The sequence below is a fragment of the Akebia trifoliata genome, chromosome 4, assembly GCF_017979445.1.
Source record: "Akebia trifoliata isolate Shusen 1 chromosome 4, ASM1797944v1, whole genome shotgun sequence".
In the NCBI taxonomy this organism is placed as follows: Eukaryota; Viridiplantae; Streptophyta; class Magnoliopsida; order Ranunculales; family Lardizabalaceae; genus Akebia; species Akebia trifoliata.
In genome coordinates this window covers 38,896,109-38,909,051 of record NC_141378.1, presented here as the reverse complement: position 1 = coordinate 38,909,051, position 12,943 = coordinate 38,896,109, and positions in this window count along the sequence as shown.

Below are 12,943 nucleotides of genomic sequence, written 5' to 3'. Positions count from 1 at the left end.
AATTTTGAGTTTATTTAATGATTTAAAAGTTTGAATTATGGGCCTTACTTGTTTGCACTGTGAACAAACACAAATAAAAATGTTTACGTTTGTTTGCGGGATGTGGGTGCTTGGATGCTAAAATTCTGGTGGGTCCCACCGCAAAGTAACGTAAAACTTAATTAAAATTATAACAAAATCTCCGTAAAGTGTTGCGGAGATAATACCTCAACAAAAATTTACGTTATGTTAACTTATCCCTCTCTCTCTCTCTCTAACTTCTTAAACCTCTCTCTCTCTGACTTTCCCCAACTTCTTAAATATTACCCAACGTTAATATAGTTATTATTTAAACAAAAAATCCTAAGATAGAATCCTACTTGGAGCTAGTAAAATTGTAAAAAGAAAAAAAAATGATTTGTTAAATATTGACGTTTTTTTTTTTAAATATAAGAAAAATGAGGGATAAAATCCTATCTCATTAATTTATATTTATTTTTTAAATTAAAAAAAATAATTGTGGGCTAATATTCTTACTTGCTTTAATTTATATTTATTTTTTATAAATTAAAAAAAATATTTTTCATTAGATGTAGGGTATTAAAAGGAGTTTGGGGCAAGTTAAGTTTAGGCACTATCAATGCTAATATTGACATATTTGGGGCAATGGGGTTTCTTTCCAAAATGAAAAATTAGTAAGTGGAAGTTGGTATCATGTAGTAGATGTTTAAGGTAAATTGTAGGTAATTAAAGAAATTTTGGATTTCTATTATAATCATGGTTTAAGAGAATAGCATTGTATGACCTATATGAAAATGTTTTGTTTATAATTTTTTGATTTGTTTTCAAGTAATATGTAACTATTTATCTTTTTTTATTTAACTTCAAACAAGATTTTAAAAAGAAATATATATATATATATATTACGTTTATGTGATAATCAAGTAAACGTAAAATTTTTCATTGGACACAACCAAGCACTCTAATCACAAAACTATGTAAATTTCAGTAAACACAAAATCTGCAAATACAAAATTTTGTGTTTGTGACAGTTTACATTGCAAACAAGCAGGACCCATTATAAACATTTAGAGAAATCTATCATTGCCAATAAATTCAAAAGGGACTAGAAACATACTTTAGTCTATAAATACGTCTGAACAGAAATTGATCAAAAAAGTTATAAAATCCTCAAATTTTGTTTGAATTTTTTATCCAATAGGCAAAATAGATTTAATGTTATAATTTGGAAAATCTAATCATACCATTAGTTTCATATTGGAAAATTATCCAAAATAGACTATAACTTTTCGAAAATCAGAATTTGGGACATAGACTTTTTAAATAAAAAATAAAATAAAATTGAAAATAATCTTTATGTCCTTAAGTCACTATAATATCAAACTTATTAGAAATTTATATATTTTCTATATTTTCTCCAAAAACAAATCCTAACCCTAGCCTCCCTAAAGATAGAATAATTGACTTGAGGATTGTAGAGCGAGATTTAAGGGCTTCGTGTGAGATCTAAAGTGATCGTGATTTCGTCGAAGAGAAAAATGAAAGTGAACAAAGAGAGATATTGGGAGTTGATCGCAGAATCATTTCCTTGTATAAGAAGTTAAACAAATGGGAACTCTTTCCTTTTACCCTTTGAAAGTGCCCTCGATCCGCGGGGTGCGCGGATCCGCTTTTGACTCTTGAGGTTTGGGAGTCGCCACCTAGTTGTTAAGGTCTAGGAATCAAACTGACTCTAAAAAAGGTAAACTAATCTACGAAAGAGAAAAAGAGTCCGGGGATCACGTTACGGGGTTGGAAGGTGTTAGGCACCAACCCCGCCCGGCCAAAGCCGGTCTCTACTAACTTCCCAAGTAAATTACATTGCTAAAACCTAGATAAAAATAAATAAAAATAAAATATTTACCTTTCCGATCGCAAGGATTTTGTTCCCTCAGATCTGACAAAATAGCTCCTTGTACCGTACTCCTTTGCTTCGTTCTGTCTCCGGATTTGATTTCAGATCTCCAAGGCAATGTATCTCCTTATTTTTGAATCTGAACTCTTCAAGTTCGTTACGGATTTGGGGCTGTTTTTGGAGGGCTTTTAGGTGTTTTCTAGGCTAAAATTGAAGGAGGGATGTTAGGTAAGGAGTTGGGACTCCAAAACTAGGGTTTATGGGAGGCTAGGGGGGCTTCTAGACCTACTTCTCTTAGGGTTTATGATTTGATCCGAAAATAGGGTGTGAGCACCTCTATTTATAGATGTTTTTAGGGGTTGATTTGGATAGAGTTAGTATTTAATTAGAGTTCTTTTAATTAGAGTTGTGTTTTAGTTAGACTTATTTTAGGTAGAATTGTGTTTTAATTAGAATTATTTTAGGTAGAATTGTTTTTAAGTTAGAACTCTATTAGATTGAGTTATTATTTAATTAGAACTCTATTATGACTTTTGGTCTTATTTGATTGACTTTTAATGTTTTGACTTTAGTCTTAATTGATTGACTTTTAATATCTTGACTTCAGTCTTGCTTAATTGACTTTAATTTTGACTTCAGTTTCACTTGATTGACTTTAATACCTTGACTTCAGTCTTGTTTGATTTACTTTTAATTTTTGAAGAACCCCCCTCTAAAATATCTTTAATTCTTTGGACCCCAAAATGGAGGGGTCCTTAAAGAAATATCCCACGAACCCTAAACAATTTTACTTGAAAGTCCGATTGATCGATTTTTTTAGTTTCAATTTTTAAATTAATTTCATTAATGTTTCACTTTAATTATTTAATATTTTATTTATTAATTTTGAAAATTTTAATTATGAAAATTGTGAAATTACCGTTTTGCCCCCGGAGAGGACTTTTCACGTTTTAAGTCGATTTTTAATGTTCTAGGATGTTTTAGAATCGATTTTTCGTAAGGAATTCAATAGAAATATTAGTTTTTGTTATTTATGAAATTTTGTGTGTGAATTGGTTGTGTACTTTATGAGGGGCATTTTCGTAATTTTGTCAAATTTTGTGAAAATTGGTGAAATGATTTATTTGATTTCGATTTGTTATTTTATGTGTTCAAAAGGGTTTTCCTAATCGTAACGTAGGCTTTATGGTTGTTTTGAGGTTAGGGGTATTTTGGTAATTTGGTAATTTTAGTGATTTTTATCGCGAAGTTTCTTTCTGGTCTGCAAGATGATGATTTCTGTGTTTCTAGGGTCGTATTTTCCTCGCGTAGCGTGGTTTTTAAGGTTTTGTCAGTTTGAGATACCTCATCCGAATTTCTGAAACACATCTGGTAACAAAATAAAGCAATGGAAATAACATCCATCATTGGGAATCATTGCGATCGGGTTGACGAGTTGATTAATCAGGCGAGTGCAAAAATGGGGTGTCTACAGATGCCCCTCTTTAGCAGAGGGTTGAAGCAAACTAGATAGCAAATCTATTTTGGTAGATAGTGCGATATCTGAATGCCAAAGCTAGTGATAGTTCATTTTGCAGCCTGATTTAGCAATTCGTCGAGGTATTCGGATCCTTGAGGGTAAAACTCTCCCCGAATTAAAAGATTGTCAGGTCCTTGAGCGTAAACTCTCACTAACGGTGTCAGATCCTTGAATTTTAGAAAATTCTCCTTGACTAATGTGACAACTGTGCAAGTGTGTGATTTAAAATCTGAGCATAAACTAAGCATAATTTGAATATAAAATGAGCATAAACTGAGCATAACTTCGAGAAAATCCTCAACGGTAACTGAGCAAAATCCAAGATAACCCTTGGCGGCATCTGAGCAAAATCCAAGATAACCCTTGATGGAAACTGAGCAAAATCCAAGATAACACCTTGGCCGCAACTGAGCAAAATCCAAGATAACCTTGGCGGCAACTGAGCAAAATCCAAGATAACCCTTGGCGGAAACTGAGCAAAATCCAAGATAACCCTTGGCAGCATCTAAGCAAAATCCAAGATAACCCTTGGCGGCATATGAGCAAAATCCAAGATAACCCTTGGCGGAAACTGAGCAAAATCCAAGATAACCCTTGGCGGAAATTGAGCAAAATCCAAGTTAACCCTTGGCGGCAACTGAGCAAAATCCAAGATAACCCTTGGCGGCATCTGAGCAAAATCCAAGATAACCCTTGGCGGCAACTGAGCAAAATCCAAGATAACCCTTGGCGGTAACTGAGCAAAATCCAAGATAACCCTTGACGGAAACTGAACAAAATCCAAGATAACCCTTGGCGGCATCTGAGCAAAATCCAAGATAACCCTTGGCGGAAACTGAGCAAAATCCAAGATAACCTTTGGCGGCAACTGAGCAAAATCCGAGATAACCCTCGGCGGCAACTAGCTGAGCATAATCGAGCAAACCCTAGGCGGCAACTGGCTGAGCATAATCTGAGCAAACCCTCGGTGGCAACTGGCTGAGCAAAATCCAAGATAACCCTTGGCGGCAACTGAGCAAAATCCGAGCAAACCCTCGGCGGCAACTGGCTGAGCAAAATTCAAGATAACCCTTGGCGGCAACTGAGCAAAATCCAAGATAACCCTCGGCGGCAACTGGCTAAGCATAATCCGAGCAAATCCTCGACGGTAACTGGTTGAGCATAATCCAAGATAACCCTCGGCGGCAACTGAGCAAAATCCGAGATAACCCTCGGCGGCAACTGGCTGAGCATAATCCGAGCAAACCCTCGGCGGCAACTGGCTGAGCATAATCCGAGCAAACCCTCGGCGGTAACTGGCTGAGCAAAATCCAAGATAACCCTTGGCAGCAAATGAGCAAATTCCGAGATAACCCTCGGCGGCAACTGACTGCGCATAATCCGAGCAAACCCTCGGCGGCAACTGGCTGAGCATAATCCAAGATAACCCTTGGCGGCAACTGAGCAAAATCCAAGATAACCCTTGGCGAAAATTGAGCAAAACTGGCAGGGGAATGAATGAATTTTGGGAAAGAATGAATGAATTTGGAGAAAACTGATTAGAACCAACCGGAAAACGAATAAATCTAAAAGATAATGAATCTGGAAGAGAAATGATCGATTCCAAGAATGATCGGATCTAAAAAGAATCTGGAGAACGAAAGAATGCCATATCTCCTTATGTGAGATCCAAAAATACTTTTGTTTGAACCTAAAGGATTTATCAAAAAGTTTTAAAACCTGATTTTTTATTTCTTTTGAACCTCAAGAATGTTTTTTGAAAAACTGTTATCAAGAGGGTTACCTTAAATTTGGGGTTCTCATTATCTCTTAGGATTAACATTGCTCAAAAGCAAAATGCCTCTAGTTTGACAATGACCATGGCCTTGAAAATAATTGAACACATCATAAAAAAAAGCCCCTAGTATAAGGGGAAAAAGTTACATTAAAAAAGAAAGAAAATGCCCCTTGTATGAAGGTTTGAAATAATTGATTACCACAAGCGCAATAAAGACTCAACTTTTAATTTTGATTAATTTTATTGAAGGTTTTGAGTCAGGCTCAAGAGTACAAAATTATTTCCTTTCGAGACTCATCATAGAATTCACCCTTATCTCCCTTGGTTCACTTGGGGCAGTAAAAATTTTCAGATCGATCGTAGACAAGATACTTGTGGCTTTTGAGTCTATGTCTGATTTAAGCTAAGTATTGAACTTGATTATTCGGACTTCTGATGTTTCAGCTCGGACCGCTCTCAGCTTGGGATTTTCTTCTGTTTTTCTTTGTTGCTCTAACTTTTGCCTAGATCACCTTTTCAGGTTTTCAATCTAGCGAGCTTGCTCTAACTTTTGCCTAGATCGCCTTTTCAGGTTTTCGATCTAGCGAGCTCTTCTCTTTTTTTCTTTGCTCTGATTGTTGCCAAAGTTGTCCTTTCAGATTTTCAACCTTGTGAGCTTGCCTTAATGTTTGCCTAAGTTGCCCTTTTCGAATTTTCAACTTAGCAGGCTTCATCATTTTTTTTATCTTTTTCTTCTCCTCTGAACTTCTGGAGTTGCTGTTTGATCATGCTTTGCTATCTTCCTTGACTTTTCGCACGGTACTTAGGAGGACTTTTATAGGTAAGCTTAGGACTGAGTATAAAAAGAAAGGAATTTTGAGGCTCAAAAATCCAAATGCCCCTTGTGTGGCATTTCCTTTTAAATTATTTCTTTTTTTTTAAATTTTCTTCCCCATTTTGAAGATATTTTTCTTTTCTTTTGAATTTTTTTCTTGATTTTTTTTATTGTGTGGGAACTATATTTTTTTTATTTTGATGTGGTCGGGCCTGAAGTAACTTCTCAGGTTGCCTACGTACCCCAGAATTTTGGGATCAGACCAAAATGTAGTTCGAACCTTCCCTTCCCTAGGTTAGGTGATCAGGCTGAGAAATAAAAAGGCATCATTTTTTTTGAAAATGCTGCAAAGGGCTGAGAAAGGAGATAATGAACTGGGTAGTAGGAAAATTGATTCGGCCAAAGATGGCCTCCTTAAATGTAGTACAATTTGATCCGGTCAAGGTTGGTTGACTCTAGTAGTTCACTTCCATCATGATCTTGAAGTCTAACGACTTTTCTAGACAGTATTTCCTTAATGAATGAATTTCTCCAATTGGGTTCAGACTTTCTCCTATAGTCGAGGAGGAGTGTTCAATTTTCTTTGAAGTCTGATAGTTAAATCCTTGACTTGTAATTAATGAGCTTTGACCTTTTTGTCAAATGCACGGGTGACTCTTCTTAGATAAGCTTGAACATGGTACAGGGCTTTAACTCGTTTTCTTTGATCAAGTTTAATTCTTCATACTGCTGATGAACCCAATCTGTTTCTAACAAATGATTTTCCAACAAGACCCTGAGAGACGAAATTTCCATTTCAATTGGCAAGACTGCTTCCATGCCATACACTAAGGAGTAGGGAGTAGCTCCAGTAGAGGATCGAATTGAAGTTCGATATGTCCATAGCGTGAATGATAATTTTTCTGACCAATCTCGATGTGATTGACACATTTTCCTGATGATAGTCTTGAGACTCTTACTAACTGCTTCAACTGTTCCATTGATCTGAGGACGGTAGGGGGATGATTTGTGCTTCCGGATCTTCAACTTTAAACGTAGAGTAATGATTTATGCTTTGAAGTACGACCCATTATCAGAGATCAGTTCAAAAGGTACCCCCATATCGACTGATAATATGTGATTTGAAACTCAAGATGTAGTAAGGATAGTGCTGATACATTTTATAACATCTTCTTTGATTCTATCGATATAGACGAGTATCTATTCCGTGTTGAACAACACTCAAGTTTGTACTTAACATACCCTCATATGATCACACGAACAAGTCTTTTGAAATTTCTGAGTAAATTCATTATCCCCTCGTGTTCCTTTAGGGATAAGATGGTTTCTATTTGAATCTCTTTAGGAATTATTTTTTGTTTCGAGGTCAAAGACCTTTCTTTTCTCGATTAAAGGTTGAGCCCGACTCTTATCTTCTGGTTCAGAAACGAAATCTATCAAATTATTAGTTAATTCGTTAATGCGCGCGAGGTATTCAAAAATTTCCTTTATCCGATCAATTTCAGATGGGGCAACAGACACCTCTATAGACTCGATGAACTAACTTGACTCAATAGGAAAGAGTAAACTCAATCTAAGGAAGACATGACCTTGCTGGAAAAAATGACTCGAGCTAACCCAAATGACTCATGAAAACTCAAGACAAGTACCCACACGAGTTTGATTAGGACTGAGGACTGAGATATTGCTTATAACCGGTAGGATTGAAGCACTATGATCTTCAAAGAACAACCGGACGATGTTGAGAAATTTTGAGGTCATTTCTGACTGTTGACTTGATATTGACGTTTACGCTAACTGACTGGATTTACAACCCTAGCTAGACGATGGACGATTGAGCTTAGACACAATGATAACCCTTAAACCTCTTTGAAGGTGAATTTAACCAATTTCAGTGTCACCCCCTTGATAACATTTTAAATAAACCCTGAGATTTTATTGAATTTTGTGCACCAATCCATTAAACAATTCGTCCATTCAATGATTATTCAGAAGGAAAATAATTTTATTGCACTATTGAAAATAATATTTTTATTGAATAAAAATTTTCACAATTCTGATTATTTTTTGCAATCATTTTCTTTTTAGAAAAACATATTTTGATAATTTTACAAGGTCCATGCAAAAAATAGATTTTTGGTAAAAAACATATTTCAAAAATTTTTCATGCAAAAATAGATCTTTTGTAAATCATTTTTCCTTCATTTTCTTTTCTTTCGAAAAATATTTTCTTCTGAAAAATATTTTTTCTCTGAAAAATAGTTTGTTATTTGGAAAGCATTTTCTCTTGGAAAATCTTGTTCTTCTGGAAAACACTTTTTCTTAGAAAACATTATTTTCTAAAGAATAACACTTTTTCTGGAAAACACTTATTTTGGAAAACACTTTTTCTAGAAAATACTTTCCCTTCGTAAACCATTTTTCTTCTTTGAAAATTTGATTTTTATTTCAATTTAAATGGCCCAACCCACCATGATTATTGGATCAGGATGGACTGGGTCATTATTGTAAAAGAATGGATTCTTTATTGGGTCGGTGCACCCATTTTAATTTCCAAAATTTTTTTTTTGATCCTTGAGGACAACCATGCATTCCTGATCTCATCATTCACATACATCCATATATATTCATCGATCCAAAGGTTCCATTCAATAAACAACCCGGGAACACCCACGATAAGTTCGAGTCGTGACCTACAGGGAAGGATTCTAGACTCTAAGCTTACTACGTGCAATGCATTTTTATCTGGCCACCCTTGCCCAAGCACACCTATATACCTTTCGATACGTGGTGACTTGGTTTGATATACCGTATAGGTGATAATCTAAAACCTCAACTCACTTCTCTGAAGCCAAAAACAGCCAGTTCGATCTCCAGTTGAGAGGTGGCGCACAATGCTGAGCAAGGGCCCACTTAAATACCTCTCGTCTAGAATAGACGTAGTCTATCCCCCTGGTACAGTAGGGTACAGCGGGGCAAGATCTTGCTTAGGCACCGGTTTTGACCAAGAAGTGCAATTGATATACTTAGATTATCTTTTACACCTACGGGTACGAGTCAAGAGTTGTAACTTTCATAAATGGTTTGGCATCCCACGAGGGGACCGACCACGTACTAGTACTACGTTGGCAATCGGGACATGTGACGGTGTGGTTCACAATAGGTAAAAGGCTCAGGTCGCTCCAGCCTGGGCGCATCAATATACTTCTCAGAATCACCTGATCAGACGGTATTGATGCCCCAGTTCAATATACCTTAAGGTACGTGACTGGAGTTGTGGTTTTCATGAATGACGTCGCATCTCCGAGGAGACCGGGTCACGCACTAGTGCCACGTTGGCTATATGGGACATGTAAGTGGGTAAAACAATAAACGTGCATGTGGTGTGTGCAAAACAGGGTGGGGTGTGCCCGGGGTCTTTTCAACAAATGGGGCCATAGGCTCAATTAATCCAATCATTATAACATGAGTTGCATGAATATTTAATCAAAATAAATACTATCCCAATCACATGACTACTTAATCAAGATGAAAACCATTCAAATCACATGATTAAAGATAAGCATATCAAGTATATATCCATGTTAGAAACAAGCATTTAATCCAACATTATTTCCTTATGTATTCCAATCAAGGGTTATTTCGGGTGGCCCAAAATAATTTGAAATTTCAATGTATCTTGAATCGAAAAATAGGATGATAGTTGTTGATGAGGAGTATTTTGAAAATTTTTTTTTTTAATTGATTTTTATTTTACCAACCAACGTAACAAGACCTCTTTTTTTTTTTTTTTTTTTAGAATGTTGCTGCCACGTGGAGAGGTCAAAGACCTTTAGCAAGATTTGAAATCTTACTGAATTGGTGAGATATCCTTCCCTTTTGAATGCCATTAACTAACCAATGAGTGAGACTCACATTGTTACACCGGATTGAACAAATATTTAATCTCAAGAATGGGATTGCAAATTTGAATTTTATTTTTTTATTAAAAAAAAAAAAAAATGGGCTCCAATATAAGTTTGATGTGCAACAAAGTTGATAAAAAGATATACATTTTTTTTTCAAAAGTTGCAATTCGCATAGCAAAACTGACTTTGGTGTAGGTCATGTTCCCATCTCAACAGTTTGTTGAGTTACAAACTTAATAAAAAGTATGGCAAATGTGAGCCTAAGCCATGGTTTGTTAATATACTTGATAGAGTAGAAAAGTTTTTGTAATTTAAAACTCAAGCAGACAGTAATCTCATTTTTTTTTATTATAAAAACATTGATATGTTCCTGTCAACCCCTTTTCTTTTCTTGTTTTTAACAAAACCCAAAAAACCCGATACAGTGTTGGTAAAAATTGGTGTGGCCATAGCCACTCTTAAATAATACAGAATTATTTTCTTTTCCTCTTTCCTATTTTCTGATACAGAAGCGTTAATTTAAGATAGAGAGAGACGTAGATCGATCTGGGCTGGAAGTTGAACGCCATTACGATACTCTTATCGGCTTTTCCACTCTACTGCCATTATAAGAAAATGAATTTAACAACGTCCTATCTAGCTCGACTGCTGATGTGGTTGAGAATGAGAGCTATATTACGACCGATTCGATTGGGTTTGCTACTACACTCAAATCGGGTTCGAGTTCAAGAATTTCCCTAACATTTGAGCGAAAACTGAGTCTGAAATCAAGATTATTGGTTCGGAGTTTCGATTGGAAGGGATTCTGAAGATTCAAGGCAAATTGAAAAGATAGAAGGGAGATAGTAAGGAAGAAACCATCGCCCAACTCGAATCAGTCCGTAGTCATCCAATCCGATCGATTTAATTCTATATCAATTGAAATCGAACCGTTGATCAAAGTCATCTTTTCAAACGATCCACCCATCAGGCTCATAGCTTTCTACTCTGTTGTTCCAAGATTTTGAACTATAGATCCAAATCGAATACGCAGAGAATTTTTTTTTTTAATTTATGAAAAACTCTTTTCTTTGATGTCTCTTCTGTGCGAAAGAAATCAGAGAATGAAAAGAGGGTTTTTTTTTTGTTCTGCCCAGAAAACCAGCAGCAACATCACTCGAATTTATTACGAACAAACCCATTATTCCCCTCTCCAAAATTCCAAATTGGGTCGGTCTCTCTTCGATAATTCCCAACCGGATACATGTGATTCTTTGTTGGATTCCTTGCAAGCAAGATGAAGAGAGAGTGAGAGTGAGAGAGAGAGAAAAAAACGTTCTCTGTTGTTTGCTGGTTTTTTTTCGTTTTTTAAACATGGAGAAGGAGATAAAAACAGCAAAAGCTGTTTTCTGCTAATGGCACACCAAGTTTAAAAATTTTTTTTATAATTTTTTTTTCTGATTTTTTTTTCCCGAAATCCTCTCCTCATCACGAACAACATTAAAAAAGGCAATTTTTTCGTTTCTTAATGCATTACTCACAAATAATTTTTTTCACACTTCACCGCATATGCTTAGTAACGCACCAAAAATCATCCAATTTTTTTTTTTTTTTAAATAATCATAACTCTCATCACAACCACCATCATTCCATCCTCAATTTATGTCAATTTGAATCTTTCATTATTTAGGGTCATCCCAAAACGACCCTAGATTGAATCATAAAAAAGGATACTCCAAAATGACCTATCCAAAATCAATCCAAACAATGCCAAGAAAAAAAAAATAATGCGATCAAAAATATAAAATAAATCAAATAATGAGAATGGTTCAACAACCATTTTTTCACACTATTATCCTCTTGACATCCTGCATTATTTAGGGTCAGTCCGAATGATCATAGCTTGAACTATGAAAATGTGCTAAAATAAAGTATTCGAAATCCAAACAAATGATCCATAATTAGGCCAAAGAGAATGATAAAAAAAATAAATAAACAAATAAACAAATAACTAAAAATAAAAATAAAATAAAATAAAATAAAATAAAAAAGGTCCTACTAGCAATGTATCCCACACTTGGGGTTTTTCAAGTTTGATCCTCAATGATCCCCAGCGGAGTCGCCACTGAAAGCGCCCTTGATCCGCGGGGTGCGCGGATCCGCTTTTGACTCTTAAGGTTTGGGAGTCACCACCTAGTTGTTAAGGTCTAGGAACCAAACTGACTCTAAAAAAGATAAACTAATCTACGAAAGAGAAAAAGAGTCCGGGGATCACGTTACGGGGTTGGAAGGTGTTAGGCACCAACCCCGCCCGGCCAAAGCCGGTCTCTACTAACTTCCCAAGTAAATTACATTGCTAAAACCTAGATAAAAATAAAATATTTACCTTTCCGATAGCAAGGACTTTGTTCCCTCAGATATGACAAAATAGGTCCTTGTACCGTACTCCTTTGCTTCGTTCTATCTCCGGATTTGATTTCAGATCTCCGAGGCAAGGTATCTCCTTATTTTTGAATCTGAACTCTTCAAGTTCGTTGCGGATTTGGGACTGTTTTTGGAGGGCTTTTAGGTGTTTTCTAGGCTAAAATTGAAGGAGGGATGTTAGGTAAGGAGTTGGGACTCCAAAACTAGGGTTTATGGGAGGCTAGGGGGCTTCTAGACCTACTTCTCTTAGGGTTTATGATTTGATCCGAAAATAGGGTGTGAGCACCTCTATTTATAGATGTTTTTAGGGGTTGATTTGGATAGAGTTAGTATTTAATTAGAGTTCTTTTAATTAGAGTTGTGTTTTAGTTAGACTTATTTTAGGTAGAATTGTGTTTTAATTAGAATTATTTTAGGTAGAATTGTTTTTAAGTTAGAACTCTATTAGATTGAGTTATTATTTAATTAGAACTCTATTATGACTTTTGGTCTTATTTGATTGACTTTTAATGTTTTGACTTTAGTCTTAATTGATTGACTTTTAATATCTTGACTTCAGTCTTGCTTAATTGACTTTAATTTTGACTTCAGTTTCACTTGATTGACTTTAATACCTTGACTTCAGTCT